Source organism: Eubalaena glacialis, chromosome 17, assembly GCF_028564815.1.
Source record: "Eubalaena glacialis isolate mEubGla1 chromosome 17, mEubGla1.1.hap2.+ XY, whole genome shotgun sequence".
NCBI lineage: Eukaryota > Metazoa > Chordata > Mammalia > Artiodactyla > Balaenidae > Eubalaena > Eubalaena glacialis.
Genome location: NC_083732.1, coordinates 82,980,386 through 83,005,364, shown reverse-complemented (window position 1 = coordinate 83,005,364; position 24,979 = coordinate 82,980,386). Strand labels below are relative to the sequence as shown.

The 24,979-nt window shown below is 44.1% G+C and overlaps 1 pseudogene; it reads right to left on the bottom strand.

Annotated features, from left to right (window-relative positions):
* Positions 1-21,769: 21,769 nt before the first annotated feature.
* Positions 21,770-24,979, bottom strand: part of LOC133077063 (eukaryotic translation initiation factor 3 subunit D-like) — a 40,417-nt pseudogene continuing 37,207 nt past the window's right edge.

Here is a 24,979-nt window from a genome sequence, read left to right as displayed (position 1 = left end):
CCTTCCCCCCGGTAACCATAAAAGTTTGTTTTCTACATCTGTGACTCTATTTCTGTTCTGTAAATAAGTTTATTTGTATCATTTTTTATAGATTCCACATATAAGCAATATCATATGATATTTGTCTTTCTCTGTCTGACTTGCTTCACTCGGTATGACAATCTCTAGGTCCATTCATGTTGCTACAAATGGCATTATTTTGTTCTTTTGTATGGCTGAGTAATATTCCATTGTATACATGTACCTCATCTTCCATTTCTTAAGTCATTAGAAACCAGTGTGAAGGAGGGGTGAGTAGTTGGCATCCTCAAATTCTTCCCATTTATCCTCCCTACTGATACCCAGATATCACTGGGTGGTTAAAATCCTTGAATATGTCCCCAAGGCTTAAACTTGGCATAAAATTAAAACTATTTAGAATAATGATAGAAGATGTTTCTTATATGGCCCTTCTCTACCTATCTACCCATCTCTCTCTCTCATCATAGCCCTCCTTTTAGCCTAAATCTCAGCTATACAAAGCCACTGAGAGTTCCCTCTGAAATACTGCAGTTCTGGGCATCTCAGAAATACCCCTCTGCATGGATTCTGTACCCATACCTGCCCTCCTCCATCTCCACTTCCACATACACATAATTCACTGCTTGGCAAACTTCTACACTTCCCTCTAGAATATGCTAAAGGTTTACCACTTCAATGAGAAGACCAGATTCCAAGTGACTTGATTAGCAAGGATTTCAGCTAGGTTCAAGTAAACAAAGGCCACTTATGAGTGATTTAAAATTCTTCTTTCAGTTTCTCTATTCTTAATTAAAATGTTTTAATTTTTTTAAATTATGGTAAGAGCACCTCACACATTACCCTTTTAACAGATTTTTAAGTGGCAAATAACGCCATGTGCAGTATTACGTATAGGCACACCAGATCTCTAGAGCTTACCCCTCTTGCATATCTGAAATTTTATAAATGTTGAATAGCAGCTCCCCATTTCTTTCTCCCTTGGGCCCCTGCCAACCACCATCCTGTTCTTTGCTTCTGTGGATTTGTCTGTTTTAGCTACCTCATATAATCATGCAGTATTTGTTCTTCTGTGACTGGCTTATTTCACTTAGTACAAGTCCCCCAGGTTCATCCATGTTGTCACAAATGGCAAGATTTTCTTCTTTTATAAGGCTGAATAAAATACTCCATTGCATGTATTTACCACCTTTTCTTTACCCGTTCATTTGTGGACTGGGGTTTGGGTTGTTTCCATAGCTTGGCTATTGTGAATAATGTTACAATGAACATAGGCGTACATATACTTCTTTGAGATCCTGATTTTAATTCTTTCAGATAAATACCCAGAAGTGGGGTTGCTGGATCACATAGTAGTCCTACTTTTTAATATTTTGAGAACCTCTTATAATGCTTTCGATAGCAGCTGCACTATTTTGCATTCCCACCAGTACTGTAAAAGGGCTCCAATTTCTCCACATCCTTGCCAACACTTGTTGTCTTTTGTCTTTTTGATAAAAGCCACTCTCATAGGTGTGAGATGATATCTCATTGTAACTTTGATTTGTATTTCTCTGATAATTAGTTATGTTAAGCATCTTCTCATCTGTATATCTCCTTTGGAGAAATGTCTATTCAAGTCTTTAGCCCCTTTTAAAATCAGGTTATTAGTTTTTTTGCTATTGAATCATAGGAGTTCCTAATAATTTTTGGAAATGAACCAGTTATCAGATATATGGTTTGCAAATATGTTCTCTCATTGCATAGGTTGCCTTTTCACTCTGCTGATTGTTTCCTTTGCTGTGCAGAAGCTGTTTAGCTGTAGTCCCATCTGTCTAATTTTGCTTTTTTTGCCTGTGCTTTTGGTGTCATATCCATTAAATACATTTCCAAGGCCAATGTCAAAAAGCTTTTCCCCTGCACTTTTTTCTAGAAGTTTTACAGTTTCAGGTCTGACATTTAGGTCTTTAATCTGTTTTGAGTTGATTTTTGTGTGTGGTACAAGAATCCAATTTTATAGTTTTGCATGTGGATATCCAGTTTCCCCAACACCATTTGTTAAAGAAACTATCCTTTCCCATTGTGTATTCTTTGAATCCTTGTCAAAGATCAGTTGATCATATATGCATGGATTTATTTCTGAGCTCTCTCTTCTGTTCCATTGGTCTATATGTCTGTCTTTGTGCCAGTACCATACTGTTTTAATTACTGTGATTTTAGAAACAAATAGCACCGTCTCCTCTCCCCTTTTATTTCCTGGAGTCAAATTACACCCTGGACCTGAATTGCTTGGCTTATCATTTTAATTTAGTCGGTACTCTATTGAGACAGAGTAGGGATAGCCCAGATTATAAAAAAGTCCTTTCTCATGGCTATTTTTGAACAGTAAAGATAATAGCCTGAATGTCATAAAGATAAACTCATGTAGTAACATCATAAATTCATTCATCGATTTTGTTCAACAAATGTTTAATGAACACCTACTTTATGTCAAGCCTTCTGCTATTCCTTGAGGATTTGAGGATGATTAATACATATGCCTGTGCCTATGAAGTTCACAAATTAGAGGAGACGGAATTTAGATAAACGTAATAAAATGTAAGGGAGTGATGGATAGCATTCAATAGGGTCAGAGAGAAAAGCGAACTTCAGTCTCCTTAGGGTAGGTAGGAAATTTTCAGAGAGGAACTAAAACTCAGCCTGGGCCTTGAAGGATGAGGAACAATTTGCAAAGGGGAGAGGAGAAGATAAAGCAGTCCAGAATATGAACATGAATGAATGCTAGCAGGTAACACAACGGGGGGAATGGCTTCAAAAGAATATTCTACAATCCAGTGTCCAGAAGATTTTGTTAACTGTTCAGAGATCCAGTTCTCTACTAGCCAATATGACACCTTAGCAAAGATCTCTATAAAATGGAAAACCTGTCCTTTTCAATAATTATTTTCAGCAATTTCTACAGTGATGGTGCTAGTAACTAACACTGGAAACAGAGTTCTTGCTATGTGTCAAGCACTCAGCTAAGCACTTTCCATGTATTACCTAATTTATCATACAGAACCCATCTGCAGGGTAAATACTATTATTCACATAGTTATTTCTTAATTAAAACTCTTGGGTCTTAGTCCACAGCTAATGGGGTATGTCACTGATTATTGGAAAAATAATAATCATTTGCAGGCTGGGAAGAGAAGCAGAACTGATAAGGCCGGCAGAAGAGGAGTTGCTGTGGACAGCAAACCTGCTGTTCAGAAACATGTCAATAGCTGTGAGAGGCACCTGCCAGAGTGGGCAAGGTGTGAGTATACACTGATTCCTGGGCAGTGGCTAATGGCTTAGACAATTAATCAGGAGCTTGGTAGGCACGTGATTAGAAAGTTAGAGAAAAGAAGGACTGGTAAACATACATGAATGGATCGATAAAATGAGCTACAAATTAGGTGGATCTTTATATCTCAAATTAACGTTAAGAGCTCACCTGCCACACAGAAGGCACTAAACAGTCATGCGCATGGAATATCCTGTCCCCTCCCTTCAGACACCCCAGTACTTGTGCAATGGACCCATGAACATGTTGTCTACAGTGGCACCTATGGGCTTTATGCACAAACTTAACGACACAGGTCTTCTCTATCTGGGATGACAGCCACTGACAATGTTGGGTGCCCAACATGCCAGCAGAGATCAGCGCAAATCTTCTCTACGGCATCAGTCTTCGGGAAGATAGGTGAGCCCCTAAATGGGAGGTTGATTACATTATACACTTTCTATGCTGATGGAACACTGATTTGTCCTTACTGGAATTGACACAAACTCCAGATACCAGTTTTCCTTTCCTAACTACCGTGCTTCCTGCAGCATCATTCCCAGGATTTACAAAATGCCTGACCCATGTTATCCCACACAACATTGCCTCAGACCAACGGAGCCATTTAATATACAGAAGCAACAATGGGCCCACAGCCATAAGTGTCCCTGGTCTAACTGTGTGTCCCATCACCCAGAAGTCAATTGTCTAAAAGAATCATTGCTTAAAAGCTCAAAGGCATAGCTAAGACACCACCTGGAGACAACACCTTACGGAGTTTGACTACTGACTTCCAGGATTTGATTTACACATTAAATTAAGAGTCGGCAAACCACTGTCTGCCTGCCAAATTTGACCCAATGTCTGTTATGTATATCAAATTTTATTGAAATCACCATTTTATTTGTTTACCTATTGTCTGTAGTTGCTTTCACACTGAAATGGCAGATATAAGTAGCTGAAAGAGAGATGGTAGGGCCTACAGAGTCTAAGCTATTTACTAATATTTACTATCTGGCCCTTTCCAGAACAACTGTGCCTACTCTGAATCAATGACAACTATATGCTTCTGCATCCTCAATAGCTAGAATAAATGGGTCTAGAAACCACAAGCTGCAGAGTAGAGTTGGCCCCTCGTGCCATCACTTCCAATGAACCACCTTTCCAGTGACCTACCTGGAAGAATGTATGCTTCCCATCCCTCAATCTTAGGCTCAACCCAGTTTAATGTCCTAGTGCCAAGGGAGAGAACTAGATAGGAAACTATGATGACCACATGTCCTCTCTGGGCTCCCCGTGCCAATAAACCAGCAAGAAAAGAAAGGAGATATTAAATTTCTGAAGGCAACTGACCCTGATTTCCAGGGTTGCTACACAATGGGGGAAGGCAAGAGTTTATTTGGATACCAAGTATTCAGTCCAGTGTCCCTTGATGCTCTTGTGTACCATTAGTAGTCAATTGGAGTAGTCATGACCTCTCAAGGGCTAAGAATTAAAGGTTCAGATCCCTCCAGAATGAAGATCTGGGTCACTAGGCAGGCAACCTAGAAGAGCCAAAGTGCTGTCCAAGGGTGAGGAGAATCTTGAATGAGTGACGGGGAGTGAGATGATGAATATCACTTATGTTTCCAGGATCAGCTGCAGCACCAAGGACAGCAGCTGGGTTTGTTAATCCCATCTTCTGAGGAGACTGCAATTGGCCACCATTTTGAAAGAGTAGCTAAATAAGTTCGTCTTGTCCTACTCTCATAGTGTGCGATCCAGGTGTTCTCTGATAGTGAGTCGCTCTGAGTGACACAGGAGGTAGATTTACATAACCCAGTTTACATACTTCATCCGATTCCCTTGGCCCACCTGCTGCCCAGGTTTAGATACTAGCTCCTGCTGTCTCATCTCCTAACCCTGCTGGATGTCTCATCCTAACCTGGCTGAGGGCTGGGCTTTGATACGTCCTCTGTTGCACCTGCCACAGTCTTTCCGAAAACCAGGTCCAAGCCAGCTGGACCCACAGATGATCTGACTCTTCCCACCACTTCTGATTTCAGATGAAAGGCTTCACCATGAGACATGAGTCTGTCTTTCTCTGTGGCTTCCTGGAGAGGTGTAGCCATACCACTCAGAAGTGTAGGTGAGCTAACACTTTGTAGGGCAAACATGGACCAGTAAACCAGGAGATGGGAAGAAGCTGGGAGATAAACATTCCTCCGTCCTCCCTTGGACTGACTGCTCTGAGGTGACGTGCTGCCATTTAGCCAGTCTAACAGTGTCCCTCGTGCCATTCATGAGCTGTGTGTTTCTGTGACCCTATGACCAGGTTGGCAATGAACCTCCTCTTATGCTTTCCCTCCTTCCGTGTCTCACTTTCTCTCTCTCTTGCTACCCTGATATTGTACCTCCCAATAAAGTCTTAACATGCAATGCTTATTTCAGCTTTTGTTTTCTAGTGGAACAGAGCTAAAACCACCTGTTTGAACATTAATCTTGAATGAGGCTTACCCAAGGAGAATAATCATAGAGGTTATTCAAAGCTTTTCACCTTGAATGCATCCAAGATAGTCTTTATTCCCAACTACTGGGATCCTATTAAGCAGAAATAAATATAAGCTTTGAGATCGGACAGATCTAATTTCAATACGTGGTTCTGCCATCTGCGTAACCTGGACAGATCACTTATCTTCTCCGAACCTCAGTACCTTTGTCTAGAAGCTGGATACAATCATATCTGTTTAATAGGGCCATTTTTAAAAGGCAGCAAGGCAACATACAAAGAACCAGTACGTCACTTAGCACATGATAGGTAGTCAATAAATATTATCTGTCCTAGTTTGGGGTCCTGACTCCTAGGTATTGTAAGAACTGTGGATATCCTAAACTAGAGCTCTCTAGCTTCTTCTTTTTGTTTAAGTTCCATACAGAGAAGCCATATATCACAAGAGACCAGTGGTGGCTGCCCGGGACAATACATTTTCAGAATGGCATCCACATGGAAAGGGACTGACATTTCTGGCACCCAGGTGGCCCATTTCCTCCCAGATGCCTGTCACATCCTAGAGACCTTATGTCATTCGTCAGAACTGTCTTGCCAGGGGACGTCTTCCACGTGCGGCTTCTACCTCTACTCTCCTTTTGGCAGAAGACAAATGAGAAAATGTAACTCAGAGCCACTTTCACACAGTACAGAAAAAGCAGCTTGGTATTTAATTTGGCAATCCTGCCCAATGAACTTCTCCTGAATCTTAGGATCAAGTTCTGTGAATAAATTGTCATTTCCAACCTTCTGTGTGGGATATTCTTTCCCATTCAATCCAGGAATATATCTACATAAGTACGAATATTAACATGCAAATGTATGGAAATGAGGCCCAAACGGGGCTAAATATAGGGTTGTAAAAGAAAATTAACTTGTATATGTGAGCATATAAATGTTCTATATGAAAAAGGCATTTAGTTATTGTTCTCTACATTTAGGAAATATGTTCAGGAGGAAATTGCCTACAACAAGAGAGATCTTAATTAAACACAGGGAAGAACTTGATTTTCTCAGGGCAGGAAGATAAACAGAAATCTAGAATGGGCTGCTGAGGAAAAGTGTGGCATCTGTGTCCAGTCCATTTTAGCCAGAACATAGAAAATGTTTAGATGTCAATACACATGGAGGCATGGAGAAGGAGAGGATGGTTTTGATTCACAAGACGTCAAGGCAGGGAGAGATCTGAACACGTATGCATCCCAGGCCCTTCCTTCACTAACCTATGTCCTATGTAAGGAAACTAAGGTCCAGAGAAGTGGGTCTTTACCCCTCAGAAATTCTGCTGTCCCCAGGCTGATGTTATAAAAAAAGAGACAGAGAAAGACAAATATCATATGATATCACTTACATGCAGAGTCTAAAAATAATTTATACAAATGAACTTATTTACAAAACAGAAACAGACTCACAGACTTAGAGAATGAACTTTTACCAGGGTAGGAGAGAAAGATAGATTGGGAGTTTGGGATTGACATGTGCACACAGCTACATATAAAATAGATAACTAACAAGGATCTACTGTATAGCACAGGGAATGCTGATCTATATTCTGTAATAACCTAAATGGGAAAAGAATTAGAAAAAGAATAGATACATGTATATGCATAACTGAATCACTTTGCTGTACACCTGAAACCAACCCAACATTGTTAACAACTGTGCTCCAATATAAAATAAGTTTTTTAAATAAAATAAAATTTTAAAAAAGAGACTTGGGAAAAAGCAAAGAGAGAGATATGAGTGGGAGCAAAGGGAAGCTAGGGGGAATGAGAACCCTGTGGGGCTGAAAGTTGTTTTGACAGTTTCATCCTCATGAGGGGAGTGATCGCCAGCCTTCACTCCAGTCTAGGGCTAATTCTTGCCAATCTGGGTCCCAGAGCTCACCTCACTAGGAGGAAATGTCCTGCTGCATCACACCTAGAGCCGGTACAACACCGTGAGGGGAAGGTCAGAGAGATACTCAGAGTGAACCTGCAAAAAGACACATCTGATCTCCCCTCCTAGACGGGAAGTTACTTCTGGAGAGATGGTAAGGAGCTGAGTCTTATTCATCCAAATTGACCCCTTGGAACACCTAAAGCAGAGCTTACGAAATAGTGGACTCTTAAGCAAACGCCCCGCACATCCCATCACTAACTCACTCAGCCTTTACTGGGTTTCCCGACATGACTACCAGCCAGGCAGAGCCAGCATCTTTCAGCTGTAAACCACTCAGTGTGTCTCACTAGACTTCCAGCCACCAAGGAGCAGGTGTTGTCCGATGCTGCCCCATCCCTGTGGGCGATACCCCATCTCCCCAGGCAGGGTCACTTTGCTTCCAAGTTCCCTTCTTTGACATTTATCCCTTTGCCTACCAATCAGCTAAGCATTTCCTATCTTTGTGGTCTTCCCATTTAAGAAGCAAAGCGTGGCTGAACTCATCAGAAGCTCAGATGGAGCCTGCCTTTTCTCTTCCAGAGTAAAAAACCCAGTCACTTAAAGGAGTGAAACAAAGCCTCAAGTAAGACAGTGGGGACAGGAGAACACGGCCAAGTGTGCAACACCGAATGTGCTTGAAAACGAGGGCCTGCTCACCCCTTTTGTGTGTCAAAGAGGAAATGCTTCTGCTGATTTCAAGTTTTCTGGATGGACTCTGAAGAGTGAGAAGAATTTGTTAGGAAGACACTAGGGAGGAGAAGGGAGGCCGGGAGGCAGGGGCCCTGAGGTGTGCAGGAGAGGGGGCCGTTTGGGGAGCTCAGCGTGGCGTCCTGTTAATTCTGCTAGGTACCTGGATGGGGTCCTTCAGACGACTTCTCAGAACTGTGGTATTTGAGCCCGACAGCCAAAGAGAGATGGCTGGGTAACAGGAGGGTCCCGAATCCTCCCTCTCTCCCTCATTTACAAGGGACCAAGAAGAGAGAGCATCTTTGCCACACCTTGGCCCAGAGAAACAGGCCCTGCTCGGCTCTGCTTACTTTCCGCGTGGGCACAAGAGGGAGGAAGAACAAGAAAGAGGAACACATGGGCTCCTGCCCCTACGGCAAAGGAGACCTGCCCCCTGGCCCAAGGCCGCCCAGTGTTTGTCTTGGGTTCGGGACCAATCCAATTCTTCCTCCTCTTGCCCAACGTGGTTGCCAAGAAGTGGGTGGGCAGCTAGCAGAAGCAGACGGCTGGGAGGCCACCTCCTCCGCACTTGGCATCCAGAGGCAGGCAACAGTAGACAATTTCGTACATAGAAATCAGAAAACAAAATAATAGAAATAATAGCTAACATTTATTGAAGCAGCCTCGAAAAACATCTAGCATATTTTACCGATTTTGCATCTATTCTTTGTTTCAACCTTCACAAAAAGTCCATGAGGTCTGCGTTATTAATAGCATTTCTGTTTGACAGATAAGGAAACTGAGACACAGGGAGGCTCTCTAGTCTGTGATTCAGAGACTTACAGAATGTTCTGGAAGCTCATGAAGGTGTGTACGTGTGTGTATGCGTGTGCAGAGGGTCATGTGACCCGATTTAACGGGGACACAGATATACAATAGAAATAGTGATCGGGGCATCGTCCTTGACTCCCCCCTTTCTTTCATTTCCCACACGCTATCTCCGAGAAAACACTCAGGTCTACCCTGAACACATGTCCGTGTTCTGACCACGTCTCAGGACTTTCTCTGCTACTGCTCTGGCCCAAGTCCTCATCATCACTCGTCTGGCTCAGCGGCGGCCTCCTAACTGGTCTCTCTGCTTCCACTCTTGCCCTCTTCAGCCTACTCTCAACACAGCAGTCAGAGCCAGGCTGTTAGAATGGAAGAAAGTTCAGATCGCTCTTCCGCTGAGAACCGTCCGACGGTTTCCTAGCTCACCCAGAGTAGGACCAAAATCCTCAAAACGGTCAAAAGTTCTACAAAACCTGACCTCCAGTTTCCTCTCTGACTGCGTCTTCTATTTTTCTGTGCTTTCTTTTGCCACATTTCAGATGTACCGGTCTCCTCCCTACTCCTGGAATAGGCCAGGCACGCCCCTTCCTCAGAGCCTTTGCATGGCCTGCCCCCCTCCCTGGAATGCTCCTCCCACAGATATCCATAAGTTTCGCTGCCTTCCAGTCTTTTCTCGAAAGCGGTCTATCACTGAGGCTTTTTCTGAACACCCTGCTAAAATTCCCCTGCTAATTTTAGCTCTCAGCACCAAGTACTAACACTTACCATGCTTTGGCATTTCTAAGATGATTTTTTTTTTTTTTTTGGTTTTAACATCTTTGAGATCAGGATATATCATACAATTGATGGTGAGTCTTGGCTTAGGTTCCCCTAAGGAACAGGACTGGGCTTGAGGCACGAAATGCCCACACCCATACCCCCATGTCATTAACTCCCCCCAATTCAGGGGTATGTCTGTGGTCTCAGCTAAGCAGCGTTCCGTGGCATCCTAAAATCATGGTGCTCATAGACGGCAGGCCTCTGACCAGTACAGGTGTGACCCACCACAGCTGCACAGAAATCAGGTGACAGCTGGGATCACAAGTGTCAACTAGAGCTCATCTTAGCTTCTTGGGTATCACTTCTTTCTTAGTGGCCCATAAAATGGCAATGCAAATTACAATCAGTATTCAATAATGTCTTTGACCTGATGAAAGATGGTAATTTTCTTACTTGTTGTGTATCTCTGCCACTAGAAGCCAGTCTCCATGATAGCACTAATGCTCCAAGATGGGTAAGAGAAGAACAAGCTGCCCTTTTTGGATATGCCTGGCACACAGTCGTATTTAATAAATTATTATTGAATGAACAAAGCAACTGAATAAATAAATTCTATATGCAAATGCAACTAAATGAACTGTCCACAGGGATCCTCTGTTAAAACTCCAACCACAGAAAAATCTAAAATTATTTAGCAGGATTGTCGAAGTTACTCTGTGACCAGAGGTGGTCTCCTTGATATGGTTAGTGACACTGGTCTCCAAGGAAGTTCCAACACCCCTTACCCAACATCTGCCAGAGAAGGAGTTTGGATATGGATCAGAGTCAAGGATGCTATTTGGCTACCTGGGGAGTGGGCGTGGCTGGCTGGATGTTGAGGGTGGGACCGGAGGAGAGACTTTGGAGTGAGGAGCAAAAGTTTGGTGAAGGCTCTTACCTGTGGGTGGTATGGTCTTCCCTCTGGGATGTCTTTTTTTTCCTTTAGGATGTATTTTTTCTCTGTTCCTACACTGGGATCTGCTGTAGCATAAGGGGCCAGAAGAAGGACCCTCACTCATTCCCTGAAATGCCTACAGGAAGTGGTCCCAAGGGCAGCAAGCAGCCCTCGACAGGTCTCTGTGGCCTAAGGGAGAAATGGTCTCTTTCCTTCATGATCTGGGTTAGACCACATGCAATTCGCAGGTATTCCTTTGGACCCAATCCAACTCTGTGTGCTGAAATTCCCTACAGGAAACAGTGACCAGTGGTGATTTTTTTTAGAAAGCCTCATCCACCTGTTTCTCATGTGACACTACATCCATTGACCGCTGAGGGGAGAGGCAGGGGTTTGATATTGCTTGAATATATTTTCTCGCATTCCAAGGAAACGATACAAATTCAGAATCCACAAAGGGATACACCAGTGAAGGTGCCTCTGAAGAACTCTCACCATCTATATTTCTGTATCTCCAGAATCTATTATGGTGCCCCACAAATAATAGCTATTCAATAAAGTTGCAAGAAAGAGAGTCAAGGGAAAGCTTCATAATGATAAATAAATCAGCACTCACTGGTATTTTGCCTTAAATGTTTCTTTCTGCTGTTTTACATGGAAAAATTAATACACAAAACATGGCTCTGTTTAACACTGGACAAGTCACTTCCCCTTCTGGGTTTCCATTTTCCCATCTATAGAAATAGGGCATGATCCACGTTACCCCTAATATCCTCCCCACCTCTATTTTTTAATGGATCTATGTGGTTCAATTTGCCTGATTTCTGACCCCTGGTTGTTCTCTCCAGTAATAAAACTCAACAGGCCTATGTCCCTTTATCTACAACCCACTCAGAAATGTTATATACCCAGTGTGAGGAGAAGAGGTAATCTGGAGAAGGGAAAACTTTCCAAAAGCCCTGTTTTGCCCTGGCCGACTATTTTTATGTCCCCTCCCCAAATTATTATCTTTTCAAAATACAAATGAAACACTGGAATTTACTTTAGTGTTTGAGCTCTTTGACCTATTCTATAACCACAAACCACTTTGTGGGATTCGATATACTGACTGATGGTGTCTGTAAAGCAGAGAAGGCAATGGACTGGCTCATGGCAGCCTCACTCTTGCTTTCCTTCTTCCCAGGCTCTGTCTCCCCCCTTCTGCTGCTGGAGTCTCTTCCACAGCCCCCTGTGCCCACAGCATGAAACCACAACTCTAACTTGCATTAAAGGCCCCTTGCCCTCTGGCCTCCACTTGGCCTTGTCAGTCTCACCTCCCATCACTGCCCTCCACTTACTCAAAGCTCCAGCCAAACTCCCTTTCTGAAAATACACACAAAAAGAAGGCCTTGCTCTGCAACTGACCGGATGTGAGAGGTTAAGGGGATCGGAGGATAAAATCATCTCCTGAAGATGAGGCTACATGAGCACAGCATCACTAGCTGTGCAACACTCCTCATGGGCAAGAAAGTTAACCTCAGAGAATAACACATTATCCCTGGAAATGGGATAAACTAAGTAGCCACTTTATGTGGAACACATTGAAATAACTACGTTAAGGCCACACAACTTGTTAAGCACGTCTAACTAACTCCAATGTGTAACGCCATTGGCCTTGCTCTTTTCCCTGCATGACATGTCGTCCAGAAATACCAATTTCAAGTAGGGTCCACATGAAACAGACTGAGCAGCGGTAGATCAAAGTACCACCCCAGCGTCTGAAAAGTTAACACCACTGCTCATCCCTCATTGGCATTTCTCAAGATCAATTGTATTTTTCCCATTTAACAGAGGAGCAAATCCAGACAAGCCTGGAGTGATCATTGATTTGTTCCAATCAGCAGATCATTTTTGTTTGTTTAAGCAAAACATAACGGCTGTGACCTAATTGATTCCACATGTATCCATTAGGAATGCTTTTGTCTGCAAGTAACAGGAAACCCAACATAGAATGGCTCTGAGCAAAGACATTAAATTATCTCATGGAACCAGAAAACCAAAGCTTTTGTTCTGGGACTTAACTGGGTTAGCAAAGACTTTCTAATCTTCCTGGTCAACTATCCTCAAGGCCTTGACCTTTTCTTTTTCTTTGTTTATTGCCTTAGGGTCTCAAGAAAACTTCCACAACTCTAGATACCACATGCTTTCAATGATATTTCTCTCAGGAAAAAGTAAGGCGATGCTATATGCTTTCTCTCTTAAGGCTCTGTCTTTTTATTTGGAAATTAAGCCCTTCACAGACTTTCTCATATGTCTCATTGGACAGAATTGGGTTATACAATAGACCAAACACTAGCAGAGAATATGAGATTTCCACAGCAGCTTTAGATCAATGACCATTGATTCTCCAGGGGCTAGGGTGGGACTTCCTTTCCTAAAAATCACTGCACAAATCCTGCCAGTCAGGCCAAGAGTAGAACTTGGGTCCTCCAAGTCCTCCCAGCAGCGACCACAGCATTGGCTCCAGGAACCTAAGTCTGACCGTAAAACAATACCAGCAAACCAACAGCTCAACTTTAATAGCAGTTTTCATTATTCACTAAATTTTTTTTGAGGCCCATGTTTTACTGTACAAATAGGAATAAAGTGTTCATCCCAGTGTGTTTCCCAAAGCCAAACATATCAACAGATCCTCACTCCAGATGAAGGGAAAACAATGGTTTGGAACATGGCTCTTGGCCTCAGTACCATTTCATAGGGGTTTGACTCCATCCTGAGATTCTCAGCCCCACTCACCATCCAAACCAGACCAACCGTCCCCAAGCACAAGCTGTCCTTTCTGAATGGATCCAGGCTGAGTGTCAACAGAGGGACATCTGAAGAGCCTGAATCTGGAGTCAAGACTGGCTCAATGCCAGGCTGTGCCACTTATAACCTCTGTGAACTGCAGTTGTTTTGCATAAAGACAGGGAACTCCTTCGGGGCAGGGCCTGTGCCATGATCACCCCTAGCTTCGTGTCATACCAAATGCCTAGTATACGGTTGGGACTCAAATAGATGCATTCGTTCATTTGTCCATTCATTCATTCATCAGTGTTAGGTCCTATCTAGGCAGTGGAGATTAACAGTGAATAAAACAGATGTATCCCATGTCCTCAGAGCATACAGTATAGCTAGCAGTGACACAGACAAGGAAATAAACAGTTACAATGGAGTGCTATAGGTATCTCTATGAGAGGAGGGGGTCCTGCAGGAGCACATAGGAGAGACAGTAGTTAAAAGTCCAAGAAATCCTCATTTATAAGGGGATGTATAATCTGGGGTCCAAGGCATGAGTTGAAGTTAGCTGGGTGAAGAGGACAGGGAAAGAAAGCGCACCCTGAGGGACGAAATGAAGACTTGAGAGCAAAGGAGAACATAATGCTTTTGAAGAAGTAGAAGTAATTCAAAATGACTAGACTATAAAGTGCACATGCATTTAGGGTTCAGAATACAGTGGGGAGGTGGCAACTGGTATTAGAAGTGTTAGGATAGCAAGACATGGAACTAGAGAAGCAGACAAAAACCAGATCATAAAGGTCTTTAGAAGCCCTGCAAAAATGTTTGCCCAATATCCCAAAGGCAAGGAAGGGCTTTCAGCAGGGGAAGAAAATGATCATATTTGCATTTTTAAAAATATCCGTTTGGTTGCTGTGTAAAGAATGGATTAGAGGAGGCCAAGACAGGTGATATGAAGATTAATTAAAAGGCTATTAAAGTTGTCCAGGCTAGAAATGCTGGAATAAAACTATAATATGGAAATGATATTAACTGACCAATCTATTTCATGTGCGTGTTTATTCATTCATTCTCATTCATTGCCTAGCTCACTCATCCAACCGTGGTTTACTAAATCCCTCTTCAAATGCACCTCACTCCCACCTACAGGGATGGAGAGGCCCCCGTCCTGCCATCAAGGGTTATCGTCCAGTGGAGGAGAGACCAGTAACCAACCATTGCGTTCACGTGATAAGCATTGAGGGTAGGGTGGTAATGTGAATGTTTGGTTTGCTGGTTTGTTTTTGCTCACCTAGGTTGCCTTTCCCCTTTCTCTGGAGAACAGAAGCTTTCTTTCCTGTGGGAAACCCATCATGTGTGGTCTGGGTGAAAATAAGCAAGCAAATCTGTTCCCTGACTGCCAAGGTTACTGAAGTTTGGACGTATAAATCTACCAGGGACAACCGAGTCCCCATGAGATTTAGCGTATATACACTGAAAGAGAGAGGGTGTCTCTTCTTCAGGGTTGTGACTTGTAAAGACAATGAAGACCCAGCGTTGCCAAGGGCCAACCTGCCTCCACCTCAAAGGTCTGGTGAGACTGAAGTTGGGGTAAGCAGAGCTAAAAGGTAAAGAGAGAGGAAGAACATTAACGCCCTAATTGTAACATTTAAATCATAAAATCATCTCCATCATCTCCTTATCCTAGTTACATAAGCCAACATTTTCCTCCTTCTGACTATATAAGTTTGAGTCAGGTTTCTGTCACATACATCCAGAAGGATCCTAATATAAATAGATTCATGAGAATACAGAGCAAGAGGGATATACAATTGCTTGTAGAAAAATAAGTTTCCTAGAACTCAATCTTGACCTGGTAAGAGTGATAAGAGTGCGTCAACCAGGTGGAAGGAGTAGAAGAAGAAGACATTTCAGGCACAGAGGAATGGACAGAACCTGAAGGCATGAAAGAACAGGGAATATCCAGGGAACCACAGGTATTTTAATACTGTAGACCACATGAGTGTCTATGGGCAAGTGCATAAGTGTCATAGGTTGGTGGGGAGGGGAGGATGGAGCCTTAGGGAAGGTCCAGAGGTGCCTCCTCCTTCTCCTGCTGCCACACCTCCCAAAACTCATATATACCCGGACTGGGGAAATGTTTGCTCTAAGCTGTTCTTATTTGATATGTACTTTAGGATCATCTGGGTGTATTGTCCTCTCATCCTTTTACCCACAATCTGTTTTTACGTCCTGAAGCCTTGCTTATGGCATCCCCTAGATTTTCAACTTTCCTTACTTCTCCTATTCTCTGAAATCCTTTAGGACTTAACTTTGAGAAGCCCCTCTTGATTTTACCAGGTGGAATTTGTGCCTCTTCCCCTGAGCTCCCACACCCTTGGCGTGTGCCTCTTTTAAGCACTTAGTTCATCCTACAGCCTATGAAACTAATTTTTGAATAGCCCCAGTCTGGTGAGCTCTTTGAGAGCAAGGACCTTTACTTATTCATCTTTGAGGAACCTAGCACAGTGCCTGGCCACAAGAGTTGTCAAATACATGTTTTGAAAAATGTTATAAGTGCCAGCAATACAATCTTAAATCAGTTAAATAGCAACACCAACGATGAAAATCCAAAGCCGAAGAACATATTTGAATTTTCTAGGTTGGGAAATAGTTACAAATCTTCAACTTCTGAAGCTTTTCATTAAACAAGAGGAAAGAAGTGTGAGACCAGTTCTGCTTACAATATTTTAGCTTGACAGTTTCTGGGCTCAGTTGGACTCCATGAAGGAATTTAAATAATGGAAAAAGCCCACCCACAACGTCTCTTGGAGCAAGAAGAGAAGTGGGGGAGCCTGACCATCTCACTTTTGGAATTTGGGGACGATTTTTAAAGTGCCAAACAGTCAGGCTGAAAGGGAGAAAATCCAGTCATCCTGCTCCAGATCTGCAATAATACCTCTGGCTCCTTGGCATCGTAAAGACCATCATTTGAAAGCTCAGGTAATTTTTCATCTTTCATACTGATGTTATAGTATCAAGCAGACTGAATTTATGGAAGATATTTCTGCCAACATGGCTATTCGCTGACCATTCAGAAGGAAGAAAACATGAACCGGATTCCTTGAGCGTAAAGGAGTTTGAAAATGCACATCTTCAAGCCAAAGCACAAGACCTTACGAACTAGAACTCAGGCTTTACAAATAATGTCCAAAAACCTTTCACACCAACATAGACGACGCTTAGACCTTACGAACTAGAACTCAGGCTTTACAAATAATGTCCAAAAACCTTTCACTCCAACATAGACGACGCTTAGACCTTACGAACTAGAACTCAGGCTTTACAAATAATGTCCAAAAAACTTTCACACCAACATAGACGACGCTTAGACCTTACGAACTAGAACTCAGGCTTTACAAATAATGTCCAAAAAACTTTCACACCAACATAGACGACGCTTAGACCTTACGAACTAGAACTCAGGCTTTACAAATAATGTCCAAAAAACTTTCACACCAACATAGACGACGCTTAGACCTTACGAACTAGAACTCAGGCTTTACAAATAATGTCCAAAAAACTTTCACACCAACATAGACGACGCTTAGACCTTACGAACTAGAACTCAGGCTTTACAAATAATGTCCAAAAAACTTTCACACCAACATAGACGACGCTTAGACCTTACGAACTAGAACTCAGGCTTTACAAATAATGTCCAAAAAACTTTCACACCAACATAGACGACGCTTAGACCTTACGAACTAGAACTCAGGCTTTACAAATAATGTCCAAAAAACTTTCACACCAACATAGACGACGCTTAGACCTTACGAACTAGAACTCAGGCTTTACAAATAATGTCCAAAAAACTTTCACACCAACATAGACGACGCTTAGACCTTACGAACTAGAACTCAGGCTTTACAAATAATGTCCAAAAAACTTTCACACCAACATAGACGACGCTTAGACCTTACGAACTAGAACTCAGGCTTTACAAATAATGTCCAAAAAACTTTCACACCAACATAGACGACGCTTAGACCTTACGAACTAGAACTCAGGCTTTACAAATAATGTCCAAAAAACTTTCACACCAACATAGACGACGCTTAGACCTTACGAACTAGAACTCAGGCTTTACAAATAATGTCCAAAAAACTTTCACACCAACATAGACGACGCTTAGACCTTACGAACTAGAACTCAGGCTTTACAAATAATGTCCAAAAAACTTTCACACCAACATAGACGACGCTTAGACCTTACGAACTAGAACTCAGGCTTTACAAATAATGTCCAAAAAACTTTCACACCAATATAGACGATGCTTATATGGCAAATTTAAGTTTAAAATAATGATTCTAGTGCATCTAGCATTGGAGACCAACTACACATGCACACATACACACACATGTGCATATATGTGTGTGCATATGTGTTTATGTACATTTGTTTTGCAGGAGAATAACAACGTATTAAGTCACAGTATAGATTGCATTTTAGCAAACAGAACCCTTATGTTTCTTACCCAGGACATTCTTGAGATACAGGACAAGCCACTGTAATAATGAGAAGATTTATGACCCAAGACTCTTTCAGTTGCAAATAGCAGAAATCCTGAGCCAAAATGACTTAAGTGATTGTGTCGTGTAACTGACTCTTCCAAAAGATTATTTTCAGGCATAGCGTGATCAGGGACAGGACCGGGTCACCTTCTCGTCACCTCTCAGCCCTGCCACCCTCCACGTCGGTCGGTTCCTTCCTCTGACGAGGGCTCCCCTTTAGACACAGGAAGGCTACGGCAGCTTCAGATCTGGCAAGCTCTCAAATTAAGTCCTGCAGATAAACAGTGATTTCCTTTTCCAGAAATCTATTTTGTTGTCTCTGACTGTTATCACGTGCTCATCCTTGAGTCTGACAAAGTGACCAGGGAAAAGTAATGCCCAGCTGTGCTTGGGCCCCAGAGCTAGGGAGTCAAGCCCCACCCACTCCACTGGAATCAAGGATCCTGGGTGACCAAAGTCAATGGCTGCCAAGGTCACTGTGACAGAGCGTGGAATTAGCATAAGTAGAGGCGGGGGGGTCCTTGACACTTGTCTGCAATGCTGACCACCCCTCCTGCTGATAGGCTCACTCTGTGATTAGATAAATATCATGAATTAGCCATAAAGCAATGACTGTTCTGTACGTGACATTCAACTCCATGTTGAATGGAGAGATCTAGAGAGACCTTAGGGGGTGCTCTACCGACTATGCCCCACTCCCATAATACATAACGTTGGCATTAAGCAAGGCAAAAATAAACACTGGGGGAAAAGTAAATCTTTTTTTATTTCATTAACATTTGTTAAATACATGCCACATTACAGACACTGATAATACAGAAGTGAATAATAAAACTGCTATCACAACATTGTATATAATTTAGAACAGGCATAGGCAAGAGCAACAGTATCATTTGTTGTGGGAAGAGCAATGAACAAAGGCAGGGAGGCTTCTTTGTCTTCTCCTCCCCCCTTTGCCTTACTTCTCCATAACCTACACTTCTCATTCTTCCCCAGTTCAAAAGTAGAATACTTTACTTATACGAATGGCTATAAATAGATACTAAAGGAAAAAGAGAAAGGGACTGTGGAAGAGCCTGGGATGGATGCCTGATCCCAGCCCACCCAGCCAAAAGGCTCTGCTTTGTGTTAATGGAATAGCAGCCACCCTGTACTACCCACCCATAAGTCTGGTTATGCTTATGAAAGGTTTAATTTCTTATCCTTATGAAGCTTTGATTTCAACACGCAAAAAAAAAAAAAAACAATTCCTCAAAACAGGGGGAAAAAAGGCTACCCTAAAGGCAAAAATCACGTTAACTAATTGCTATGTGGTAGAACAATTAAACAAATGCACAGAGATTGAGAGCAAAAAACACACTGACACACACACATTTATCCACTACAAAAATGTATCATTTTGCACACGCTATGTGCAGGCGCTGGGTGAGGCAACATTCTGTTGACAAGCAGCACACTTGCCAATTAGCACAGCATAAGTCAGAGCTACTAGTTATCGACGTGGAAAGTACTGAATAGAAGCATGTTTAGGGTACCCAAGAGTTTGGGGGGGAGGCAGCAGCTTCTTGGGGAGGGGAGACTGAGAGATTTTCAGGGGAAAAGATGTCTGGGTTGGGTTTTCAAGGATGATTCCAAATCTCACCCTGAGAAGTGGGAGGGGGAGAAACGTAGGTGTAAGTGTGTGAAACAGAAGAATGCGGTGTCCGTGGGGTGGTGAGGGACTCCGCGTTGACTGGTCACCTCGATTGACAGCACGCAAGTGAAGCGGACAGAGAATTATACATACTGAATGCCTGGGCTCTTATTAACGGCTGAGCCAGCCGGTCAGTGCCTGGTAACCATCTACAGGGGCCGTGACTATCACTGCTAATACACTGTTTATCAACATGCTGTGGAGAGAGGTATTTTGATAAGGCATTTAGGGGACCAGTGGAGAGTGAACCCTCCCCAGAGATCTTGAAACCCCAGGTGGCCACTAAATAGTCTTCCCAGGAGAAGAAAATCGGGTCCCTGTAGAGAGTGCAAGTCGGGTTGGGCTGAATTTTCAGTGCCTGAGCCAAACGGTCTGAGTGCAGCACCTGGTAGGCTGGCCTCCTTCTCCACCTTTCCTGGATACAAGACTCAGTCTTTTGCCAATATTGCTTAATAAGAAGAAGAATTAGTAGTAGTAGTAGTAGTAGTAAGCAACTCTATTGCTTAACGATTGTGAAGCATATATTCAATAAATTTCAACTTGGAGTGGGCACCAAGTTACAAATCTGCACGTAGGTGGACCTGGTCTTGGTCTAGCCTTTCTGCGTAAGACAAAAGCTCACTGCTTTCACCTCACGGACTGGTCCATCCTCACGAGTCACTGCGAGGAGGTGCGTCAAATAGACTAGTTTTTCAAAATGAGGCAACTGAGGTCCAGAGACAGGAAGTGACTTTCCCATGCCACAAAGCTAAAAGCATCAGCTCTAACACTTGGACTCTTCTTTGCCGATCCAATCAGAGACACCTCTTGTTCTCTCACCCACAGCCCCTCACCCCATGCCTCATTCTTGCTCCGTCAAAAGGCACAAATTATCCTGAACTTTCCTTCCTTGTAGAGCAACTGTGAGCATTCCATGTGGCAGCCTGGTGGACAATCCCTAAGTTCCTGTGCTAACAATTAGCCATGAGGCTGCCTGAAAACTGGATTTACGAAAGGACACGGAAACCAGCATCAGCATTTGCGTTACCGGCTGGCTTTCTCCTTGGGGATTCACAACGCTGCTGCCGGTTATAGTGATGAATGAGTTAATAATGAAGATGAAAGTTTCTGGGTGTCTGAGCAGAGGGTAGCTGTCCACTAAAATGGATTAGCCTTGTCCGGCGGGTGTGGCCCTGAGGGGAACCCTGCTTTATGCTCCTCCGGGGACCTTGTTTAGCACTGACCACCTTGTCATAAGGATCTGTTGTTAAAGGGAAAGCAATTTTGGCTGCCTGCTCGGAAACGCTGACCACTCTGGCTGCCTGGTGATTTCGAGTTTGCAGAGCGGGTCCTGCCCCAGAGGAGGGAGAACAGAGGGGAGACAGAAGTCTGGCTTCTCTGCTTCCTCTGGAGCCAACGGGGTGTGTGACCCGGGAGAAATCACCTCCCTCTGAGCCTCAGTTTCCTCACATACGAATCAGAGTATAGGACTAGGTGATCCTTCTAGAAAGACCATCTATGATCCTATTACTTAAGCCACTATGTAAACTGTCAGTAACAACTCACCATCACCTCCACGAGTATTTGCTGTTAAAATGGAGCCAAAGCCAATAAAACACAAAAAAACAAAACAAAACAAAAAATGGAGCCAAAGCCTTCAGCAAAAGGCTGAGTTTCCCAGTTTGGCACAGTGAGAATTATCTGAGTTCAGAATGTTAAAATCTCCAAGTTTCAGGAACTGAAACTTTTTCTTTTTTTTTTTTAAGAGACTAAATAAATAGACATATCCTTTATTCCAACTGACAAGCTGCAGAGAGCAACAATCAGACAAACATTCCTCCAGGTACCCAAGGCCCTCCTCGGCTCAGCAGAATCACAGACTCCAGCTCCACATCACTGTCTGGTTTAGGTTTCTTCCTCTTCTTCTTCCTCTTCCTCCTCTTCCTCCTCCTCGTCGTCCTCATCCGAGCTGAAGGTGCCGTCGGGCAGGCTATAGACGCGGACGACCTGCTTGCTGGGGTCCCTGAGGTTGAGGTACTTGCCCTCCTCCAGCTTCATGCAAATGTCGATGACACAGCACAGGATGCCCCAGGCGTTCTCCATGTGCGGGTTGATCTGGCTGGCAAACTCATTGGGCTTGAACTGCTGGGTGCCCAGGATGACGTGGCATCAGGAGTCTTTCACGTGGTACCAGGACACGTAACCAAGTTTGAGGTACTCGGATCCAGCCAGCAAAGCACAGCAGGTCCAGCAGGCCAACTTGTAGCTGTTGTGCTTCAGCTCGGTGGCAATGGCGGCCCCTCACTGAGAATCCAGCTTCTGACGCCAGTCAACGCCATTACAGTGCCTGGAGTCCCACTCATTGAGGGTCTTGATGTTGGTGAAGGACACCTCCCCGTTGGCACCAGTCATGGCGCCGCCGTGCTCATGGCGGACGATGAGGTCCATGTCATCTCCGCGCTTCCACCTGCGGTAACGGGACGCCACGGAGGCGATCTCATTCTTATCCACGCCGTCCTCCACAAACGGGTTTGGGGTGGGGAAATTGCATCTTTCCTTCCCCATCCTCGAGCACTGTGGGGAGAAGCGGTGGTTGACGTAGGTCGCTTCCATGGCCAGGTTGCGGGGCGAGTTGAAGGAGTTACCTTCATCTTGAGGGGGCCCGTTGGCTGTCTCACTCACCGTCAGGAGGTCAAAGTCACAGTTTTGTCCCTCTTGTCAAAGAAGAGCTTGGACCCGACTGTCTGGACATCCGTGTCCCAGGAGTACACGGAGCGGGTGCAGCTCGTCAGTGTGGCCAGAATGGCGTCAGTGGCAAACACGTTCCCCTGAGTCTTTGTCAGATTCCAGATGACGGGGTCGTCCCTGGTGGCACAGTGGTTAAGAATCTGCCTGCCAATGCAGGGGACACGGGTTCGAGCCCTGGTCTGGGAAGATCCCATGTGCCGCGGAGCAACTGAGCCCGTGCGCCACAACTACTGAGCCTGCGCTCTAGAGCCTGCGAGCCACAACTACTGAGCCTGCATGCTGTAACTACTGAAGCCCGTGTGCCTAGAGCCCGTGCTCCGCTACAAGAGAAGCCACTGCAATGAGAAGCCCGCGCACCGAAACGAAGACTAGCCCCTGCTCGCCACAACTAGAGAAAGCCCGCGCGCAGCTACGAAGACCCAACGCAGCCAAAGATAAATAAATAAATTAATTAATTAATTAATTAAAAAAAAAAAAATCTCTAAGTTTCAGGGGCCACCCCAGATGGAAAGAACTATAATCTACAGGAAGAGGCCTAGGGGTCCCTCAACAAACAAACACCTTAGGGGATTCTCCTGATCACGCAAGTTGGGAAACAGTGGGATAGAGGAATGTAGCCTTGATGGTGGTGTATGGAATCTGCAGGTTCCAGACCCACGGTTCTCGAGCTTGGGAGCATGGGAAGCACCAGGAGCTTTACCTTCCCTGCCACTCTGATGCCATTTCCAGAAATTCGGATTAAGTTGGAATGGGATTTTGTTTGGGGGTGTTGGGGGTTTTAAGGACTCCCCAAGCGATGCTCATATGCAGCCAGAGTTAAGAACCTCTGCCCCAAACTCAAACTGGTTGTTAATCCTACGTCCTCAATGTTTCTCCTCCACCACCAAGGGGGTAAGCGGAAATCCAACCAAGTTCTGATGCTCCTGCCAGGGCTCTGCTGAGCCATCTGGCGCCTGGTAGAGACAAGGGAGACCAGAGGACCAAGTTCCACCACACAGCAGCATGGGAGCAAGAGATGGGAGGCTCCTTGTGCATAATGGGGGCGTCGATTGCTCCATGTTGCCAGGAGATGGGACTCACATTATGTCTGTTCATGTCATAAGTACTCAGTGGATGCTGGTTGGATTGAAATCTGGGAAGAACCAAGAGGGCTTTTAGGAGATCACAGGAATCCTTCAGTCCTAAGATACTTGGCAAATACTGTCAAGAGCATGTTGATCATTTTATTCCATTTTTAAAAGCAGAAATTGTGGGAACTTTAGCTGCTATTTTTTGAGCTCCGACTATGCCCTCTGCATGGGGTTAGACCCAACCACGAGCACCACCAACCCTCACACCATCCGCAGAAATTAGGAGTCTGACCCCATGCGTCTTAGGCAAGGACACTCAAGGTCAAAGACGCGAAGGCTGCACAGCCAGCACAGAACAGAGGTCCAAATCCACATCTGCTCCCTTCCCCAGGACACACCAGCCCCACAGTTTATTCAGTAGATTGTCTGATCTCTGTGTAACGAAGCCTCTCCCTCTGCCCATCACCTAATTCCGTGTAATTTCCATGAGCGCTGTCACTGGAGCACTGTCTCTGTAGGAGAGAGCCGCCCTTCTCAGCCGTCTGAAATGTCTAGAGCAGGAGCGGGGGCCCGTCTGTAGGAGGTGGTGTGGCAGTTAAGCGGCCAGCGTAAGTCTATTACGGGAGGAGCGTCCATTCTGAGGGTGACCTGACATTTTTAAAATGTCTATGTGCCACCAACAATATCCTTTCAAACTTTTCAAAATCCTCTAAAACCAACAAAGTCAGCCACAGTGTGAATCAGCCTACCTTCCCTGTCACTGCCTGAGTAGTGCTATTTCAGCAATGAAAGGAGATGTGTGTTTGGGTGTGTATATGCATGTGTGGGCGTGTGTATGTGTGTATGTGCGTCTGTCTCTGTGTATGCATGTGTGGGCACATATGTGTGGGCACATGTGTGTACATGTATTTGAATATGTGCATCTGTCTATGTGTATGTGCATGTGTCTATGCATGGGTGGGCACATATGTGAGTGCATATGTGCATGTGTGCGTATCTATGTTTGTGTGTGAGTTTGTGTGCATGCGGAAACACGTGTGTATGTGTGTGTGTGCATATGTGTGTGGTTTAAATCCTATGGATTTAGAAGCCATAGGGACTAGGATGTGTAGACAAGACAGAAAAGTCCCCAACAACAAAGTGGACACAGGACAGAATAGAAGGACCTGATTCCGCTCACTCCTTTCACGATGCAGAAGGAGAGAAAAGAGCACAGATCTGAAGACACAATCAGGCCT